General features: G+C 36.7%; 1 long non-coding RNA gene across 1 annotated transcript in view; it reads right to left on the minus strand.

Moving 5' to 3' along the window:
* Window positions 1-23,453, minus strand: part of LOC125148437 (uncharacterized) — an 84,591-nt gene that overhangs the window by 43,667 nt on the left and 17,471 nt on the right. The window contains exon 2 of the long non-coding RNA XR_007145544.1: window positions 10,961-11,057. This is a non-coding gene — a long non-coding RNA (uncharacterized LOC125148437). The remainder of the gene's footprint in view (window positions 1-10,960; window positions 11,058-23,453) is intronic.

Genomic DNA, 23,453 nt, shown 5'->3' on the forward strand with positions numbered 1-23,453 from the left:
GCAGGATGTCAAAGGCATTCAGGTCCAACTCTCCACCCTCTCCACCAGGCCAGTATCGCATACTTATGTTAGCTCAAAACACTGATTATAATGTGGTTTTCGTTATTTATTCATAAGCTTTTCAGCAAATTAAATTTACATGACTGATTTTTTTTTAATGCATTAGTGGCTAGAAGTCTTCTAGGAAGTTTCAGAAGAAAAGTTGGGCAAACATATATGGTATTCCAGCACACTCTTCCTGACCCCACCAGAAGACATTATAGTATTTCTTACCTGTTCCCCAAGAAGGTTCAAGGAGACAACACAGGTAGAGGCTTTCACCTCAAGCAATTTCATTTGCCAAAACTACCCTATAGAACCCAGAAATGTCAAGGTCTTTCAACATAGTATTTTATTGTTGTATGACGTAGAAAATCAAGGAGAAAAATGCAAAGCCGCCAAGTGCTGGTTATTTTAATCCTCATATCTGTCAGGTTCTAGGAGGGATGCCTGTATTCAGTGTCACCTCCCACTTCTGCTCACCACACACATAAAATACACACCTCCACAACAGGACAGAAGTTCCTAAGGGCAGGTGGGATTGATTCCCACAGCAGAAATAAAGATTGCTTCCTAAACACTTCATGAATAAACTCAAACTGATGTCAACCCTTATTTGGCTACTTGGTTAAGTTTTGTGATGTAGAATTACATTATCCTCTACCTCGTCAAACTTTAAATGGCTCTCCACTACCTGGAAATTCTGAGCAAATGCTATTCTTGATATAATGCCATTTCACCTTTCCAAATTTAATTCTCATTGCCCCTCAGTAAATATTCTACAACCCAGTTAAACTAAACTTCTTTCTGTGTGGAAAGAGTTTTCTGACTACTCCAACTTAAATTTTTTTTTTCATATTTCCATTCTTCAACTGACCTTCTTACAGCCCACTCCAACCTAGTAGAAACCATCTCAAATATTAAATATTTCCTCCATGAACCCTTTCTTGCCTAACTCCCTCACAAACATGAGATTTTTCTCTCTTCTATATTCCCAGAAGATTAGCATTTTTTATACTCTTGAGAAAAATATTTTCTTCTTATTCTTACTGTACTCACTGACCCACTCTTTTATCTCTGTGTTAGTTTGTTGAGGGCAGGAGGTAGTCTTAAATATCTTTGGATTCCCTGCAGTGTCAGACAGAGTGCCATGCTCATAGAATACAGAATAAGCATTTTGCAGAATTGGAGTAAATGTAAGCATAGGAATAAATAGCTATATTCCAATTAGAGTTTAGTAAATATTATAGTCATTGATGTAGTATAAAACTCACTATGTTTCATTGGGCAAGGAAATACTAAATTTTAGTAAATAATACATTGAAATCAATATGACATGCCTGAAAAGCAAAAGTTCAGAAGACCTCTAAATATATCCAGCTTTCTGTAGATATCCTCTGATTCTAGGAAAAATTATAAATCAGGAAATTATATTGGCCATAATTTCAGGAAGAAATATTCTATAAGGATTTAAATCAATAACAATATTTAAAAAGAGTAATTTGTATTACAAGAAGCGTACTTTCTCTCAGAAGTTTCCTTTCTTCCTTGCTTCCTTGCTCCTTCCTTCCTTCCTTCCTTCCTTCCTCCCTTCCCTCTCTCCCTCCTCCTTCCTTTTTTTTTTTTTTAGAGTAAATTGGCATTAGGAGCTAGGTGCCTATTTAAAATCAAATAAATGTGGATTTATTTGTCATAGCAGACTGAATCTCAAAGTGGTCCAAGAATTAAACGTAAACAATAAGGGGCACCTGGGTGGCTCAGTCAGTTAAGCGTCCGACTTCGGCTCAGGTCGTGATCTCACAGTTTGTCGGTTTGAGCCCCTAGTCGGGCTCTGTGCTGACAGCTCAGAGCCTGGAGCCTGCTTCACATTCTGTGTCTCCCTCTCTCTCTGCCCCTTCCCTGCTCATGCTGTGTCTCTCTCTGTCTCAAAAATAAACAAACATTAAAAAAAAATTTAAAAATAAAATAAAATAAATGTAAACAATAAAACTAGACATCACTAATAAAAAGACACGGGGACTATTTTAAATTACTTTTTAACTCAAATTTATCAAAAATATTTGGACGTCTAAACTTTGTACCACACCTAGAAAAGTTTGTTCAATTATAACATAAAAATTATGTTTAAAAACCAAAAACTGCCATAAACAAATAAAAACAATGAATGGCAAAATGGAAACAATAAAAACTCATATTTCAGATAAAGGGTCAATTTCTTCAATATGGAAAGAATGTTTGTAACCTCATAGAAAAAATACCAAATGTTCACATGAAAAGCGGCCAAACATGATAATTGAAGTTTACCAGAAATTAAATTCAAACAGCATTAAACATGTGAAAAAATACTCAACATCACACATAATAAAATATACACAAAATAAAATTATACTAAAATGATTTTCAAGCAGGAATCTTAAAGTGCTAAAGATAACGGTGTTTCAGAGAAGAGTTTGGGACAGAGGGGGCAAAAGCACTTTCATATCAGTCAGAAAATTGTTATTAACAGAAGGAAGAATTTCCTTCTTGGATGTTGACATATTGGTTTAACAACAGGTATATCTCTACTAGTTTTTGTATCTAGTTATATCTATGGTTGTATGTGAGAAAAATATAAATAAGAAAGACCTCATATATAAGAAAAGTTTACCTTATCTAAAAAGGTGAACAAAGATGCAAAACCTCTATCAACTGTCAGGGCTAACCAACTCCCAACCTCTGCTAGTCTTTGTGGTACATTTGTAATTAAAAATTATTAGTCTAAATGCAGTTTTTAAAAAGTCGTTTAATAAATTGCACTAATTATTAACATAAGAAATAGAAAATCCATCATTATTCATCACATGAGCATTAAAAGGATAATAATAAATAATTCTGAGCAACTCTATTCCCACAAATTTGATAACAGATAAAATGAACCAGCTCCTTGAGAGACAGAAAATAATAAAATTCACAAAAGGAAAAAATGATAATCTGAATAGGCCTATAATTATTAAATACAATTTAATCAATAATTAATAATCTCTCATAAAAAAAGCACCAGACCCAGATGGTTTTACTAGTTAATTCTACCAAACATTTAACAACAAATGATACCAATTTTCTACAATCTCTTCCAGAAAATATAACTAGAAGTACTACTTCCTAACTCATTCTTTGGTGGCAGTATTGCCCTAATACCAAAAACAGATAAAGACATAACAAGAAAGGAAAATTACATACCACTATCTCTTAGACACAGATGCAAAAATCTCAACAATATATCATCAAATTGCATCTAACAAAGTATTAAAACAATTATGCACTATGACCAAATGTGATTTATTCTAGGTATGTAAGATTTGTTCAAAATTCAAAAACAAGTTATTTTAATACATCACATCAATGGGCTAAAGAAGAAAAAAAATGTATGTAATTGTATCATTTGATATAGAAATATTATTTGACAAAGTCCAACATCCATTTATGGTAAAATGCTCAGCAAGAAGAAATAGGGGAATTTCCTCTATTTGGTCAATAACATTCATAAACTCTCCAGCTAATATTGTACTTAATAATGAGAAATTGTGTACTTTCTCCCTATGACTGGGCACAAGGCAAGGATGTACTTTCTTACCAGTTCTGATAAACATTTTTTTGGAAGTCCTAATTTACTGCAATGAGAAAAGAAACAGAAATAAATAATGTGCATATTTGAAAGAAAAAAATTCAACTGTTTTCATCTGTAGATGAAATGGCTGTCTATGGGGAAAAATGTAAAAAATAAAGAGAAAATTCCTGGAATAAAAAGATTATAGCAAGGTACAGAATACAAGATTAACATTAAAAAGTCTATTACTCTCCTTTATAGCAGGAAAAACTAATTGGAACTTGAAATTAAAAACACTATCATATCCCTTACATCAAAAATGAAATACTTAGGTATAAATATAACAATATATTTTTATAGGATCAATATGTGGAAATAAAAAATTCTTTTTTTTAAGAATTTTGTAGATGTTTGTTTATTTTTGATGAGACAGAGGGAGAACAGGAGAGGGGCAAAGACAGAGGGGGACAGAGGGGGACAGAGGGGGACAGAGGATCCCAAGCAGGCTCCACTGTGACAGCAAAAAGCCCAATGTGAGGCTTGAACTTGAACTGTGAGGTCATGACCCAAGCTGAAGGGGGATACTAACTGACTGAGCCACCCAGGTGAACTGAAACACAAAATTCTTATGAAAGAAATTAAAGAGCTAAATAAATAGAGATGTATTCCATGTTCACTGACTACAAGATTCAATATTGCAAAGATTTCAATTATTTCCACCTTGATCTATGGATTCGATATAATCCCAATCAAAATTATATCAAGTTATTTTGCATATATCAACAAAGTGTTACTAAAATTTATATGAAAGAAAGAAACAAACAAAAAACATTTGGGAGAAGAATAACATCACAGGATGGATATAACCCAACTTCAAGACTCATTATAAACCTAAATTGACCAAGACATGCTATTAGTGAAATAATAGACACACATGTGAATAAAAGAAAATAGAATCTACAGGTGGATCTACATACATCCTAGAGTGATAACTCCCTCCTCTAACAAAATAAAAAGTGGTGACTGGGGCACCTGGGTGACTCAGTCAGTTAAACAACCAAGTGTTGGTTTTGGCTCAGGTCATGATTTCACAATTTGTGAGTTCGAGCCCTCTATCAGGCTCTGCACTGACAGTGTGGAGCCTAGATGGGATTCTCTGTCTCTGTCTCTATCTGTCCCTCCCTCTTTTTCTCTCTCAAAAATAAACAAACATTTTTTTAACTTTTTTTTTTTTTTGAGAGACAGAGAGAGAGCATGAGGGAGGAAGGGGCAGAGAGGGAAACACAGAATCTGAAGCAGGCTCCAGACTCAGAGCTGTCAGCACAGAGCCTGACGTGGGGCTCGAACCCACGAACTGCGAGATCATGACCTGAGCTGAAGTTGGATGCTTAACCAACTGAGCCACTCTGGTGCCCCAACAAACAAACAGTTTTTAAAAAGTGGTAACTGAGGGGCACTGATTTAAGATGACAAACAGAGCCTATGTGTTCTTTTCATCCCTGACATTATAGAAACCTAGATTATAGAAAACATGCAAGACAAACAACAAAAATAGTAACTGCCATCAGCATGCAATAAACTAAGCCAATTTTGAAAATTAGATACCATAAAAAAATGGTACTGACATCTACAGAAAAAATAACTAGAGAAAATATGCAAGAGTCTAGTCTGGAAGTGCTTTTCTTTTTAAAGTTTATTTATTTATTTTGAGAGAGAGAGTGAGCAGGAAGCAGCAGAGAGAGAAGGGGAGAGAGAAAAAATCCCATGCAGGCTCCACATTATCAGCACATGGAGCTTGGTGTGGGGCTCGAACTCATGAACCATGAGATCATGACCCGAGCTGAAATCAAGAGTCAGACACTTAACCAACTGAGCCACCCAGGCACTCCTGGAACTGCTTTAAAAAAACAAAACAAACAAACAAAAAAACCCCCAAAATGCTAGGAGTCACCAAACAACATGAAAATACAAAACAGAAATAAGTAACTCAATTAAGAGAAATATGAGTTTCTAGAGGGACATATTTGAGAGAACAAATTGAGATGGAACATAAACTAAAAAATTGTAACACTCCTGCCACCAGTTTGAACACAGTGTGTACAATAAAATATCTTGGAATTTACATTTCTAATTGTCATAGATAACACTAATAGATATTAGATGGGGAAAAATGCAAACAAATATAAAAACAGGGAAATAAATTCAAGCTCAATTTGGGGGCGAGGAGATAAATACTCAAAAGACAGGTAAAAAATCACGTTCCTGTGGTAGGTAGACTACAGCTTGGCTTTAGAGTTGCCTAACAGCCCAAGCAGAGGGAAGATATGATTAGCTCACAAATGAAAGTGTTTGCAAGATATAGCGTTAAATAACAGTTAAGAGATTCAGAAGCAAGTCTCATAAGAGGAGCTGAAAATAAATTTCCCAATGAGTTTTTACAAAGAGGATGTGCTCATTAACATTCCTTAAATTAATGTAACAAATTTGTTAACAGGAAGGTTTGTTATCATGTTCCTCAGGGACAGGCATTATAATAATTTTTGAAAGGCTTTTACATTATTTTTCCCTCTTTAATTTTCAGGTAGACTAATGAATTTTAATTTTGAGGACTGGTTACAGGGTGATCCCAGTGGTTTTCACAGAAATACATAATAAAACATTGCTTAATGCAGCACTTCAGGGGTAAGTAAAAAAGTGGTTTGTCAGTACCTGGAGTTCAATTAGGAACTCAGGAGACAAGCAAAATTTCCATCTTTATCAAAGAGGATTATTATTATTTTCTCTTTATCAGCAGGAGAGAGACCTGGGCTATGGCTATGACTAGAGATATTCACTATTTTGAAATCAAGAGTGGTAATGAAATATAATCAGTGATTATTAGATCTATTTTGAAATATGTCTGTGTGTATTTAACTACTGAATTCAACATAATGGCATTTATGATATGGCAACAAGATACAATTACATTTCCTTTCAAGGTACTACTATAAGACAGAGAACTTTGTTTAATTTTATTGTGTATTATATTTATGGAAAATCAGGATTTGATGGATTTAGTAAGAATTAATAAACCAATCCAGCAAGCTCTGCACATAAAGTAATTCTCATTTCAATAAATGGTTTTCTGGCAAATGACTTCTGCTTCCATGATTTATCAACCTAACATGGAACAGGCCTACAAGGAGTACAGTAGAATCCTCTTTTGCACTTGGTCCTGTCTTTGCAGACCAAGAAGAGAAAAGCAAGAAACATAACATATCTAAGAATAGGTTGGAAAAATATGTTCTTGTTAAGTTGACAGCATATGAATCAACAGAAAATAAAGAGAAAGTAATAAAGGCACACAAAGTTTACTGTTCTCTTTAATCGTGGAAGTGCTTTATGTCTGTTGAAGGAAAACAGCACTATTAGAGTTAACTGAGCATGTTAAACTGTAAACCACAGAGTACTCATATCATAAACTTAGTTCCAAGGGGTTGCAGTAAGTTTAAATTTAGAGGCCATGGCAATCCTACCATGGATTAATAAGGCAAAAGGAGCAGTTTGGATGAAAAATGCTATAGCTGAAAAGCATATGGAGTTAATTTCTCAACTGCCACATGGATTTAGGATAATCAAATTTCAGAGGTTTATATGCTTTAAGACCCTTCATCAGCTGATAGTTCTCTACAGCGTGTGAAATTACCTGGCTGATTGAAAGCATCCACTCAAAACTTCATTGATATATCATGTGACAAAAATTTCAGTCCATTCCAGGAAGTTATATAAAAGGATCTATCCTTGCAGCAACCCCAAATCCATATGGAAACAAAGACTATATGACAGTACAATAAATTACAACAATAGGCTATACTCTCATTCACTAGTCAATTGAACACATTGTGTGTGAACAAGTATTAGACTTGGCACAAGACGAGTGTTTCCTGCCCTTGTGGAACACATAATGCATGCAAAATAGCCTAGGACAATGACTGCACCCAACAACTAAAGAAAGTTGGGCTCACAGAAAGTGAGAAAAACAGAATAATGTGCCTCCTGATAAAAGTACATGAGACCACCTGACCAATTTTCCACAAAATATTAAAACTGAATATAAATAAGCTTTTAGATCTAACTACAAATAATGAAGACAGAGGAATATGCTAAATGTCATTAAATACCCTTATCATGGGCGTACAATTTAAACAAATCAGCTTAGAGGTGATTGTTCAACAAATAAATGGCAAGACAATAAACAAATAAATAAATAAAATAATCTATGTATAAAACATATTTAAGAAAGATACTAATTTGTTGTAATGTATACTTATTTTCTGGTTAATGATTTGATTCCCAATTCAAAGAAACAAACTGGACTGGGGAGAGGAGCAGAGGCATAGAAACAATGACTAGTTATTTTATAATACTACTATAATTATGGAAAATACTATAGAGTTTTAGATGCGACAAGTGGTATAATTTTTTAAAAAGATCCTCCTTCTTGGGGTGCCTGGGTGGCGCAGTCGGTTAAGCGTCCGACTTCAGCCAGGTCACGATCTCGCGGTCCGTGAGTTCGAGCCCCGCGTCAGGCTCTGGGCTGATGGCTCAGAGCCTGGAGCCTGTTTCCGATTCTGTGTCTCCCTCTCTCTCTGCCCCTTCCCCGTTCATGCTCTGTCTCTCTCTGTCCCAAAAATAAATAAACGTTGAAAAAAAATTAAAAAAAAAAAGATCCTCATCTTTTGGGGCACCTGGGTGGCTGAATTGGTTTAGTGACTGGCTTTTGATTTCGGCCCAGGTCATGATCTCATGGTTGTGAGATCAAGCCCCGAGTTGGGCTGTGTGCTGAGTATGGAGCCTGCTTAAGACTCTATGGGGTGCCTGGGTGGTTCAGTCGGTTGACTTCATCCAACGTCGGCCCAGGTCATGATCTCGCGCTTTGTGGGTTCAGGCCCCACGTCCGGCTCTGTGCTGACAGCTTGGAGCCTGGAGCCTGCTTCAGATTCTGTTTCCCTGCTCTCTCTGCCCCTCCCGCACTTGCACTCTGTCTCTGTCTCTCTCTCTCTCTCCCCAAAATAAACATTAAAAAATATTTTTTAAGATACTCTGTCTCCCTCTACCACTCATGTGTGCACTCTCTCTCTCTCAGTAATATAAACTAAAATCTCTTCTTCTTCAAAAAAGATCCTCATCATATATATATATATATATATATATATATATATACTGAAACGTTTATAGGAGTTATTTCAAAATAATGAGCTAGGGAGGGGTGGATATAGGTATAGATGAAATTGTCCATGAGTTGTAATTTTTGAAGTTGGGTGATGAACATGTGGGGGTCAGTAAAACTATTTTTTTTTCTTTTTTTTTTCTTTTTCAACGTTTATTTATTTTTGGGACAGAGAGAGACAGAGCATGAACGGGGGAGGGGCAGAGAGAGAGGGAGACACAGAATCGGAAACAGGCTCCAGGCTCTGAGCCATCAGCCCAGCGCCTGACGCGGGGCTCGAGCTCACGGACCGCGAGATCGTGACCTGGCTGAAGTCGGACGCTTAACCGACTGCGCCACCCAGGCGCCCCTAAAACTATTTTTTTTAACTTGGAAATTTTCTTACAAAAAATTAACTCTTTCTTGATAGTGCATGAGAGAATAATAACATATTAGTAGAAGTAATAATAAAGGGGACTATGATATGTATGAGAGGAGTATCAACCTCAGAATAAACTCTCACAGAAGGCTGTTTCAGAAAGTTGACATTTATATTAAGAACTTAAAAATAAGTAGGAGTGATTCAGATGATAATCGGGTAGAGGAAGTATTCAAGTCAGGGTAACAACACATATGAAAAGTTTTGTGGTGGAGAAAAGTGGATTAACAACAAAAAAAACCAAACCCTCCAAACACTCAAACTGAAGCAGAATAAAGCAGAGTAAAGCAGAAGGTAATGCTAATAAGTGTAGATATATAGATACCGGCTGAATCTTGTCAGTCTTAGTGACTTTATTAAATATTATAGACATATTCTTATGAAAAATTGAAAACCATACATTTGGGCAGAGAAACATATTAAATATGAAGCTTTAAAAGATTATGGCTATAGACTGTGTGTCCCATTCCCAAATTCACATGTTGAAACCTAATTCCCAATGATGTTAGGAAGTGGGGCTTTTGGTAGGCGATTAGATCATGGAGTGGAGCCCATCGAGATTAGTGCCCTTATCATATAGATCCAGGAGAACACCTTCATCCCTTCAGCCTTGTGAGAATATAGAATACAAGGAAGGGGGCTCTGACCAGACACCATATCTACTGAAAACTTGTCTTTTTGTGAGACATAAATTTCTGTTGTTTATAAGCCACCCAGTCTATAATATTCCATTAATCGTAGCCTCAATGGACAAGACACACATGTTACCCTTGAAGAATGAGGTGGATAAGATCAAGCATAGAACCAGGAAGAACTATGCCACTATAGCAAAAATTGCATTGAGCAATGACGGTGGCAAGGAGTAGGAAGAAGGGAGTACACATATAGAGAATTGGATGGAGTCAAGAAATATTTAAGTGGTAAATAATAAAGACTGCTATCCTATATTGGTGGTGTAAGGGAGAAATAAGTCAAAGAAGACTCTCAGGGTTCTGGACAGTGAATAGAGACACTACAAGTGGACAGGGCACCTGGGTGGCTCAGTCGGTTAAGCACCTGACTTCGGTTCAGGTCATGACCTTGCAGTTGGTGAGTTTGAGCCCTGCATCGGGTTCTGTGCTGACAGCACTGAGCCTGGAGCCTGTTTCAAGATTCTGTCTGTCTCTGCCAGACAGACAGAGACAAGATTCTGTCTCTGTCTGCCAGTCTCTCTGCCCTTCCCCTGCTCACTTGCGCAAGCTCTCTCTCTCTCTCTCAAAAATAAACAAACATTTAAAAAACTAACGGGGCGCCTGGGTGGCTTAGTCGGTTAAGCGGCCAACATCGGCTCAGGTCATGATTTTGCAGTCCGTGAGTTCGAGCTCTGCATTGGGCTTTGTGCTGACAGCTCAGGGTCTGGAGCCTGTTTCAGATTCTGTGTCTCCCTCTCTCTCTGACCCTCCCCTGTTCATGCTCTGTCTCTGTCTCAAAAATAAATAAACGTTAAAAGAAAATTTAAAAAAAATAATAAAAAAAAACCTAAAAAAAACCCACTACAAGTGGATAATGTTATGACTCGCTGAAGTATAAAAGAGGGCCAGTTGGAGGTAATAAATATGTTTTTAGTTCTAAACTTACAGGGTTTCAGGTACTGGTCTAGCAAAATAAATGTAAAAGTCTCATAAATATGGAATCAGTAGGAAAATTGTAAAAGCAAAAGAGTACCTACCCTTAAGTCAAAAGGGACTCCAAACTTTAGTATCCCAGGAGATGCCTTCTGCTGCCACGTAGGATAGAGTAGGTTATATCAGCCATCCCATGTAACCCTGCAAGAATCAGGAGAAACTGTATAAATAATACACATATATTTAAAGAAATTAGAACACTGTGTGAACAGTGAGAGGCAAATGAATTGAAATTCTGGAGACAAGGGAGCCCATCCAAGTTGAATTGGCCATGACTGACCCTTTTCTAGAATGGGACATTTGCAGAGTTTGATCAGGGACTGAGTATCAAGTTTGGTTTCCACAGCTTTAATGAAATGGGAGGAAAAAGAGAGAGACCTTGGCAGACAAATGGGTATGAGGTTGAAAACCTGGAGAGCCTTGAATGAGCAGCCAGTGTTCCCCCATTGGGGCATTATTTGGGCTCCAAGGTTGTGTTCCATAGGCTTGAGGAATAGAAAGCATCTTCTAAAAGGCACAAGGAAAGCTCTTATAATCTTTCAGTGCTTCATAGGCAAAGTCCTACCAGAGGGAGAGGCTGCCTTAAGGACACATTTGTCTGTCCTATTGAAGCCTCAAAGAAAGGGGCCAAAGGGCAAAGTTCAAAACTTCAAAAGGATAGAGCTGAATATCCTTCATTCTTATTTTGGGATGAGGAAATAGAGACATACCAGGAGTAGAATGAAAAGTCAGGGAAGTCTCTGCATGAGGAAGAGGGGTATAAACCAGAAGTAAATTGACCCTCCCTAAAACATAAATCATAACCTGACTCAGCTATCCCATGTTGCTTGATGGTATTGGCCCCTCACCTTATCTAACCCTAAATACAAAATAGACAAAATATAAACTCACTCCTTAGATTTAATAGAAAACTTGATAAGCAGAAGATAGGATTAATGAATTCAAGGAAAAGTAATAGAAAATATTCAAATTGAAGCATAAAAAGAAAATGAAATGTTAAAATAAAACAAAATAAGAATATAAGGAACATGCAGTGCACATGAATAAAATATATAAATCATTACATTTATAGACATTGAAAATACCTTGTGAAATTTTGAAATTATAAGAAATAATTTACAAATGAGATAAAATTGTCAATTCCTTCAGAATGCAATTTATTAGACTGAAAAAAAAGATTAAATAGAAAATCTGAAGTATTATATGTGAAAAATAATGTTATCAATTGAAAAAATATTTCTCACACAGAAAACTCTATATATGTATGTGTATATTTCTGTGTATATATATATATTATATACATACATATACATCATAAACCCACATATATACACACATGTAACAAAGGATTTGTATTTAGATATATATGGGGCACCTGGGTGGCTCAGTCATTGAGCATTCAACTCTTGATTTCAGCTCAGGGTATGTTCCCATGATTCCTCTGCCCCTCTACCCTGCTCACACTCTCTCTCTCAAATAAGAATAAAAAATAAAAAAAGGGATTTGTATTTAGTATATAAAAATAAGACCTACAAATAAATTAGAAACATTCTGACAAACCACTACATAAATGGATAAAATACTTGAATAGGTACCTCACAGAAGAAGATATTTTGATGATGAATAAGCATAATTTTTATTGTAATAAACATTTCACTGGGTATATTTTTAATTAAACATATATTTATATTTATATATAACATATAAATATAGCATACTTTATATTTATTATATATACAAATATAATTTATTATATAGTATATATAATATATAAATATAATATATATATTTATTTATAAAAATTCCCAGTAACATTAATAGTCAGGGAAATGCAGACTAAACTCACAAAGAGACACTACTATATTTCCAACCAGAAGAGGTGAAATTAGAATAACAGAAATTACTTCCTGCTGGTGAGCCTGTGGAACAGGAATTCCCACATAACAATGAGTATAGTGTTAATTAGTACACTCATTTTTGAAAAAGTGAGACTAAAGTGAAACACACACATTCTATGACCCTATGATCTCATTCCTACATAGCTACCCAAGAGAAAAAAAGTGCTCATTTTTAATAAAATGTATGCACAGGAACCCAAGAGAAATTAGCACTATGTCCCGTAAAAGATATACAGTAAAATTTCCATTCTGTAATTATAATAGTAGAAAGTAGAAACAATATGGGTGTCCAGGGGCACCTGGGTGGCTCAGTCAGTTAAGCATCTGACTCTTGATCTTGGCTTGGGTTATGAGCTCACGGTTCGTGAGTTTGAGGCCAGCATTGGACTCTGTGCTGACAGTGCAGAGCCTGTTTGGGATTTTCTCTCTCCTTCTCTCTCTCTCTCTGTCCTTCCCCCACTAGCTCACGGGCTGGCGCTCTCTCTCTCTCTCTCTCTCTCTCTCTCTCTCAAAATAAATAAATAAATAAACTTTAAAAAAAAAAGAAACAATATTGGTATCCATAAAAAAAGGAACTAATATAATACATTGTTCCATTCCATGCACACAACGAAACACTGTACAGCTATTCAATAACAGGGATGAATGTCACAAATGTGATTTTGAGCAAAATAAACAGGATATAAAAAGGCACACAACGTGATTCCACCTACGCAGAGTTGAAAAACAAAAGTAACATGTGGTACCAGAGATCAAGATAGGTATTATTTTAGTGGAGATGCATGGGAGATTGACAACAGTCTATGGGTTTATCTAGGTTGGAACTCCATGTCACCCTATCAACGTGTAAAATGTCATGAAACTGAACACAAGATTTTTACCTTTTAGCATATGTGCACTAGTGTGCCCGGGCTGCCATTACCAAATACCACACAGCATAGATGGCTTACACAACAAATATATTTTCTCACAGTTCCACCATCTAGAAGTCCAGGAACAAAGTGTTGACAGGGTTGGTTTCTTCTGAGGGCTCTCTCCTTATCATGCAAATGGCTGCCATATCACTGTGTCCTCCGATGGTCTTTCCTCCATTGCCTACAAATCTGTGTCCAAATTTCCTCTTCTTATGAGAACACCAGTCACAGTGGATTAAGGCCTCCCCTTACGACCTCATTTCACCTTAGGTGCCTGTTTAAAGCTCCTATCTCCAAATAATCACATTCTGAGGTACAGCGAGTTTGAACTTCAATGTATGACTTTTGAGGGGACACAGTTTAGCCTATAATAGTATGCAATTCATAAATCAATAGGTAAGGAAAACATATCAAAATAACGTTTAAAGGGCAGGCAGAAAAAAACCTGGAAATAAAGACTTGGATGGAACAGCTTGGAAGGAGAAAACCAAGAGTTTGTGGTATCACAGATTCAAGGAAAAAGTGTTTTTAAAAAGGGGATGTGTTCACATGTCCTCAATGCTGTAAAGAGCTTAATGAAAATGAGGATCTGGAAGTGTATATCGGCTTTTTAAAAAAGGAAGGTCATCCTAATCTTCAGAAGAGCGGTTTTGCTGGAGTGCAAAGGGTAAAAGACTTATTCAAGTGGGTTAAGTAGGGAAAGGATGATCAAAGAGCAGAATAAGATAGTGGAGCCACTTTATTTGAGAGGTTCACCTAGGAATAAGAAATGAGATGGCAGTAGCTAGACGGAAATATGGGCTTGAAAGCTGTCATGATTTTAGCTTTGGCTTTGGTGTCTTTGTTTTTACAACCAGAGAAGATTTTTGCATTCTCAACGGCTGGTGAAATGCAGACGACTGGGAGGCAGCAGTTGAAGGTATGGGACCCAGAGGAGACACTTGCTTAGATGCTGAAGAGAAGTTGGGATCCAGGGCAGTGACAGAGCAGTTTGTGTTTGGAGAGATGGGCAGCTCCTGCACTATAGAGATGAAAGATGGAATAGGGGGGATTTTAACTAGAATCTTATCAGTAGTGGCCAGCCCTCATGATGTTTCATTTGCAAATGATGACAATGAATGCGTCCTGTTCTCAGTCATCCATACTGGATGATTTTCCTCAGCTCTCACCAGTACTTTGGATGTGGCCAGAGGGAAAGTCAAAGAGTTGGGGGCAGCCTAGTGGTGTAGAAGAACCATTTTACTGGAATAAAGTCACTTAGCTCACAAGAAGTCAAGGTGATACAGGCTAATGTACTTCATGTGTATAGGTTAGCTCTAGTTTATCCAAGAAAACATTGAAGATCCTATTAACTTTCTATCTTACTCACATTCACACGGCTAATAAAGAGTGAGTCAGAATGTGATTCACTCGGATTCTACAGAACTATTACCTTTAACCACTATACTATCGTGAATAAAAACTATTACCTCAAGCAATAATTTTATGTTAAAATATACTTAATACGTGTAACAAAGAATGTGTAATAAGAAGAAAGGTTTATATAGTAAAGTTAAACAAAAAAATCTCAGATTCCAAAATTAACCACATGACATTGTCACAACTACCTCTAGCATAATGCCAGGCACTTAGCAGATACTCTGTAAATATATGCTGAATAAACTGTGTTTAAAACATAGAAAATACCAAAACAACACAGAACTGAATGGTTTAACATGGTTAATCTTTGGGTAAGGGTGATTACCTTTCCTCTATTTACCATATTTTTGATTAATTGCTATGGAGGGCTTTTAAGAAAACAAAAAAAATAAGAAAAATAAACTGAGAACAGTCTTTCCCAGTGAAATTGTACTACCCTCCAATAATTAAGACAGTGTATCCTTTATTATTCTCCACTCCTGTGGCTACACGGTAGGGAATAAATTTCTGCAAGTTGCCACTGAGAACTCCCTGTCTGGGGTCTGAATGAATGCCAAGCTGTGGAGTAGATTCTGGATTGATGTATTAAGTTGACCCAGGACCACTGCTTTCCATGAAGGGGTAGTACACAGACAAGAGCATATACAGGTCTGAACCATCTGGGGAAAAGCCCTAGAACTTAGACATTTGCAAATCTATTACACAAGTAGCTTCAAGAGTATATAGACTGGTTCTTATAGGCAGGCTTTTTAACTTTCCTGAGAAACCTGCAATTCTATGGGGAACTAAGTGAAAATTGTGTGAAGACAGCAGCGAACAAAATCATCTTCTGGTAGAATGTAAATAGTAGTTTTAGAAGAGGAAGGGGGGAAGATGGAAGAGAGGGAAGAGAGAGGTTTAAAGCATTTTTTAATAATGGGCAAAATTTGTTTTCTATTCCATATATCCAGGTGTTTTTGTTATTTCTGGAGCTTTGCAGTGAACTCAACTGCAAATTAACAGAAGAGAATTAAAGTTGGCTGAACTAGAGCAAATGGTATGTATTTGCAGAGATTTAATATAGTCCTCAACCCTTCCCTCCTGCCTCCTTCCAGCATGCACCCATTTTCCCTGCAGGGAAATCTCATGTGCACATTCAATAGCTCTTCTTTAAATGCTTATTTATTTTCAATTCCTCAATCTGACTGTCAATGCTTGCCCCATTGAGTTTCATTTAAGGTGGGAATTCCTATATTTTCATTACTGAGGTCTAGGAGCTTTAAAGAATCACTTCTTGCAACATGTAATTTTTAGTTTAAGGACAGAGGATCCCAATGCAGTTTTTAAGTTGAGAATCCCTTCTTTTCTTTAAGTTTATTTATTGAGAGAGAGAGAGAGAGCAAGGGATGGCAAAGAGAGAGAGGGAGAAAGAATCCCAAGCAGGTTCCACAGTTAGCGCAGAGCCCAATGCAGGGCTCGAACTCATGAACCATGAGATCATGGCCTGAGCCCAAATCAAGAGTCAGATGCTTAACTGACTGAGCTACACAGCACCCCCAAGTTGAGAAGCCCTTCTTAATCAGGTTGCCTGAGGGATATGCTCAGTCACCACCCACAATCGGTGGGTGTTACAGCTATGCCTTTTCAGAAACATGCAGTTGCCTCTAGTGTTTCTCTTTCATTCCAGTCCCATTCTCTCAGAGCACTATGTTGAGGACTGTACTGAGGGTAAGTCCTTAGCAATGGGAGTGGCAACCTGGAATGTCTCTATAAAGGACAATTGGGCTATAGCTTTCAAATTTAAAAATGAAGTCTTTGGGGCGCCTGGGTGGCTCAGTCAGTTAAGCGTCCAACTTCAGCTCTGGTCATGATCTCACAGTCCATGAGTTCGAGCCCCGCGTCAGGCTCTGTGCTGACAGCTCAGAGCCTGGAGACTGCTTTGGATTCTGTGTCTCCTTCTCTCTGCCCTTCCCCTGCTCATGCTCTGTCTCTCTCTGTCTCAAAAATAAAAACATTTAAAATTTTTTTAAAAAAAATTAAAAAAATGATGTCTTTGATTTAGCAATTCTGAATACAGGTATTTATTCTACAGAAGCGTTTCCAATGTCTTTGTCATAAGAGATGTAAAATTATATACGTATTTGGATATTAGTCGCATAACTGTAATTACAAAATATAGGGAAACATTGGTTTACGTGTAAGAAGACTGGTAAAATAAATTATGCTATCTTCATAAAATGGAATATTCTGCAGCTGTGAAAAACAATGAGGTCTCCGGGTGGTAGTTTTAAATTAAAAAGTCAGCTATAAAGCAATGTGAGAAAAGAAAAAATAAAGATAAGGAAAATACACACACATATATACAACATATCTAGATATATACATACCACATACACATATCTCTTGTTTTATATATAATTACTGAATGATATTATGAAATGCACAGATACCTTTAGAAAATAAATAAGGCAATAGTGGTTGCTTTCAAGAAGAACTGATTAATCCGGGAACAAAACAGGGAGGGAAGCCTGTACTATAAAATACAGTACTATATACTTTATTCACTTCTGTGGTTTTGAATTTCAATGTGCATGAATTGCCTATCCAATAGTTAATAAATAAAATAATATTAAGATAAAGTGCACAATGATTAGATACCACTTATTTTAGTATTGTCATCCCAAAGAAACTCATATAAAGCCAGGGATTGCCTAGGCCTGTATATCCTGTGTATCATCCAGTCACAGGTAGGATGATTAAGGTTAGGCAAATGATTTAGCTGTCTTGTAAGAGAATTTTATTGGCCTATTCACTTTAGCATCTTATTTGTTTGCATTTCACACACGCACACACATGCACACACATACAGTTTTCTATATATGTGTAAATGCATATCTTTCCATGTATATGTGCATATAAACAAAATAATCATACTAATAGCAATAATAATGTTGCAAAAGCCATCTTGAATGTGAAACATTCAGAATTAGACTCTTTACATGTATGGGCCTGATAAAAAGAATGATCACGTCACTGAAAGTCAGGAGAAGGAGAAATCAGATGCTAGGATCTAATCATCACCATTCATTTTATATATTGTTTCAGGACATTAATAATGGCATGCAGGTTTAGGATGAGTGGATATTTCTGTTGGGCTGACCCTGTTATCATCATTAAATATTCTCCTTAACTCTGGAAATATTTCTGATCATAAATGTTTCCTTTTTTAATAGTATCAAGGCAATACTAACTTTCTTTTTGGTTAGTATTTCCTTGATGTGTCTTTTATCTTTCTACATCATTTTATTTCCACTTTTTCTATGCCCTTATATTTAAAGGTATTTCTTATTATGAGAGTTATTTTCTTCTTTTCTAAATCCTATAATTTTTATCTTAATTAGAGAACTTGATCTATTTTTATTTAATTAATAATATATTTGAGCTAAATCCACCATCATAATCTATGCTCTGTAGGAATATACATATTTTTTTCATAGTCTTGCCTTCTTTTGAAATAATTATGAATTTTAAAAATCACTCCATTTCCCCTCTAATAGCTTGCCTGTTACACATTTCCTTAATTCACTTCTACATTTCTTCTTGTCTTGTCAGAGTATACAAAAAATTATTACTTTTACCACTTCCCCAACAACAAAAAGATTTTATGACCCTTACTTACAACATATATTAAAACTCAAAAACCATTATTGCCATTGTTTTAAACAGTCTTTATTTATTTAGATCTACATACAGACTCATTTTTTAAAACTTGTTTCATCTTTCATCTGAGATTATTTTTCTTCTAGCTAAATGACTTCCTTTGTATTTCTGTTAATGTGAGTTATTCTAACACAGGCTACTACATCATGGCCATAAGCAAAAGATGTAGCCATTGTTCCTTCATTTTGAGTTCAATGAATATTTATTGGATCTGGCTCTTTCTCTAACAGAGGGAGAAGATGGTAGATGAGAAGGAATTGCTTATAATAGAACAAGGATAACAGACCTGTGGCCAGCTTACTATATTTAAAGTCGAAATAGATAATAGGGGCATAAAGAGGCATAAGTCCTTTTGGAGAAGGCAGAAAGAAGGGTAAGTACTTTAAATAGAGGCATAGTCCTTTTGGAGAAGTACAAATAGAGGGAGGAGTAATAATGAACATCATAGAGGACAGTGATGAGGAGTGTTGACTCTTGTATCTGCAGATCTAAGTCAAAAGTTCAAGTCTTCCCTTGTAAACTGGGTACCCTAAGGGGTAAACAAATAACACTTGTCTAAACTTCCAGTCCCAGTCCTAAAATAAGAAAAATAATATTTCACTTTATGAGATGAATATGGGGATTAAGATAAAAAATAATATATCTAACACAGCACATAGAAGCTCCAAGCTGCATAGAAGCTGCAATTATTAAAAATTCAAGAAAGGCTTCATTTACCTTGTATCATTGGAGTTGCCTTTGCAAAATAAATCAAATTTTCAGTGGAAAGATATCAGAAGTAGTAATCTACCTGGTGAAGAATCAGCAAGAAAAATGGTCTGATGTCTGAATGAAATTACTATGTTCAGGGCACAGCAAAGAGTTAAGGCTGTGATGCCCTGAGCTACCTAGTGGGACACAACTCTGCAGGAAGGTGTTTTGGAACTTCATCATGAAGGGCTTTAGGTGCCTTGAGAAGTAATGATTCATGAAATAGGCAGATAACCTGCAGTGGAGATTTGTGCTAAATGGATAAAGCATCATTATGGATATTTGTACAGCAATGTTACACTTGACCATCTTATCAAACAAGTTCAGACTTGTTTGCTAAAACACATGGCACAGAAAGAAGGAATCATTCACATCTTCTAGTTCTGTGATCCTCTGCCCACAACTCACCTCCAATGCCAGCCACCTTAGATTGAACAACATAATAAAAATTTCAGATGGATTAGAAAAGCTCCATATCTTTTCCCTTAGAAGGTTTTAGACTGGCTAATCCAGATTCCCAATTTCTCATTGACAAGTACCTTTTCTTCCTGTGCAAACAATGGGGAGGAATATATCTTCACTATTCCCCTTCCCAAACTACCCCCAGTCTCTTAAAGAACAACCTTCAGTCTTGTTTATGCACAGTATATAAAAATCATGCCACAGTTATTATAGAAAACTATTTAGAAACACAAGTTTGCAAATCAAAGATTCACGAAGGGGATTACATTTTCTGTTTTGCCAACCCAGTAGACTGTATTTGCCATCAAATGGCAAATTTATCACCTCTGGTGATGAGCCAAATCTTGTGGAATCAGAACATGACAATCCACCCATGGTTTTGGGTGTAGAGGCAAAGCCCCAACGTCTGCAAACAATTCTTGCAATTTCTCTGCCCACACTGCCTTCTTTTCTGTTGGAATGAGTTTACCCTTTCTTATGTCAGTTAATGACTTGAAGGAACCCACAAAAAAAAAAAACCACTCATTTATTCGTGCTCCAAATCCTTTGCTAGTATTCTGTAAATGCACTACAGTAAGTAACAGGGAATGATCTCAGAAAGTAATATTCTCGTTATACTTGGGCAAGGGGGCAGCAGATGTGGTATAAAACATCAGAAGGATTGCTCTCTTGGGAGCATTTAAGAAGACCCTGTGTGAGGCTTACAGTTTTCAAAGCATTATGGCCAAGATGGCGAATGGTCTGAAAACTGCTGAAAGAAGAATATTGGAGGAAGAGGACTCTTCAAGGGGAATGGAGGGCTGACAGGACGTAAACAAGAGGGTCCTTATTCAGTATATGAAAGGTGCCATGGGGAGGAACAAGTTGGCTTGTTTGATACTGCTAAAAGCCAAAGGTCAGTAAGTATAGTTTGGTGGATATGGTCAGTCAGAGTCATCCAGAAATGGATAGGGATATAGGGAACTCTCTGTGTGAAGGTCAACTAAGGCTACATGGCCATTCATTTGTAAAGCCATAACTGATACGGATACATGTGATTGAACTAAATCACCTTGGAGGTTGTTTCTAACACCAAAGTACTGTTTCTACACTAAGATGTACTTTGGCACATATATAGGGTCCCTTTACTGTTACGTCGGTTTCCTCTTTTTCTGTCCATCTCTTCTTTATGTTTTCAGAGATGTCTAAAATCCAGGAAACCCTTTGATTGGCACTACTGGAGATTCCTCAAGCCTCAGCAGTTTTTTTTTTTTTTCAAAATATGTTCTTAGATTCCCTATTCAAAAATCAACCAAATAGCTTATTAAAAATATATATTTCTGTGCCCTACTGTACACAAGCTGAAACCAGATCCCTGTAGATGGGTCCCAGGAATATGCTTTTAACTAGCCTTTTCAGGGGCACCTGGGTGGCTCAGTTGGTTGAATCTGACTCTTGGTTTTGACTCAGGTCACGATCTCATGGTTTTGTGAGTTCGAGCCACACGTTGGGCTCCATACTCCATAGTGCAGGATTTTCTGTCTCCCTCTCTGTCCCTTTCCTACTCATGCTGTCTCTGTTTCTCTAAAAATTAACTAAAAAATAGTTGTCTTCCAGGTGATTCTTATACCCAACTAGGTTTGAGAATCATTTCCCTAACCTATTTCTCTCCAGTGTTTTCTGTACTTGTTAATTTTAAACGTCAGGAGTGTCCAAGTGAGAGCAAGCTAGAGCAAGGAATTGAGATTCAGAATGATAAAGGCCTGGTCTCTGAATATATCTAGCTAGTTTTCAGTACCCTTCTCTCCCTCAGGTATTGCATCTAGTGTTCTATTATGATGAAAACCTGAAACCCAAATATGAAACTTTTCCATTGTCTTTTCCCTGAGAGAGATCATAAAGCGGCTACTCCCAAGAATAAATTCAGCAGAATGGACTGCTACCTATTAGGGTAGAGGTTCTCAATTGTGGCTGCACATAGACATCATCATTGGAACTTTAATACCTAAGCCAGGTCCCACAGCAAGACAATTAAATCAGAATCTGTAGGGCTGAGGACAAATCATCTCCTTTCTTAGACTGATTCAAGTACCACAATGTTTGTGCTGCCTAAGCACTTTGCATAGAATGTTATTTTTGTACTGATCACATTTTTTTGGTAATTATTTATGTGTAAGTGCCTTCACCCCACCTCCCCATGAGTCTGCAGTGTGGGGACTATATCATCAGCGTAGACATTAGGTACCTAGGACATATGCATATTTAAAAGTAAATTAAATATTATGGAAAAGCCTTGAAATTGCACATGCTGTGAAATAATCTATGGAATATCAAAGTTTAATTTATGCCTCCTGGGAAAAAAAAATTCTGAAAATATTTTGCAAGTCTGTTTCTCCATTTCTGAGGCTAAAGAATTACTCTAGTATACTTTCATTGCAACTCAGAAGTGGTCTTTTGACTAAACATTAATAAAATTTCTAAATCATAAACAAACTAAGATTTATCACTTGTCCTAAGGTTGACACTGCCATTATTCTTAATTACTCCCTAACTCTCACACATTATTCATTATGTCCCCAGAGAGGGGAAATGAGAAGAGAGTTCTGCTTTAAGAAAGAATGAATTCTTCCTGAGGTTACATCTTGTATACTCAAAATATCTCCCCTAGATGGTTATTTATAGCACTCCCTGGAAAAAGCAATGGCAAGTTCTGGTAAACAGTGAATTAAAAAAAAAAAAAGAAATAAACCTTTGGGATTTTGTTAGGGAACCATCACTCCTTTGAAATTACAATAGAAAAGAATTGCTCGACATTTAGCTCTGGTCCGTATTTACAGAGAGGTGGGGGGAGGGGGCCGGGGAACAAGCAGCAGGATTTCTCTCCCAGAGGATACCAGTCGGTGTTACCTGGTGAACTGGGAGAGATACTAGACATTGTAGCTCAGAACAGCAGTCTGCATCCTGGAAATACCACCTTGGTATTTTCCTGCAGAGATGGCTGTGGCCTGTTCCTTAGTTGTAGAAGTCTTCATGTATCATTCTCCTAAGAAGTCTTCATGTATATGCCCATTTTGAATAATCAGAGTATCATTAGGTTCTAGTTATTGGATAACTTACATGTACCAGGCACTAAGTACTTTAGCATACTGACTCATCTAATGCCTCTTAAGAATCATGAGAGGTAGCTATTATTTACCCCAGTTTTACAAGTGAAGAAACAGGCTTAAGGAGGTGAAGACTGTGAGTGTCTTATATATTGCATTGCACCACCAATGTTTTATCACACAAATTTTGTAAGTGAAATAAGGCAGTATAGTTAGTTTGCTGGGGTGCATGGTGGGAGATACCAGAAATACTTTAATAGGAGTATTGCCAGTAGATAAAGCAGGGTCTGCAATGACCAACAAATGATGGCT

Source organism: Prionailurus viverrinus, chromosome D2 (assembly GCF_022837055.1).
Source record: "Prionailurus viverrinus isolate Anna chromosome D2, UM_Priviv_1.0, whole genome shotgun sequence".
NCBI classification, from domain to species: domain Eukaryota; kingdom Metazoa; phylum Chordata; class Mammalia; order Carnivora; family Felidae; genus Prionailurus; species Prionailurus viverrinus.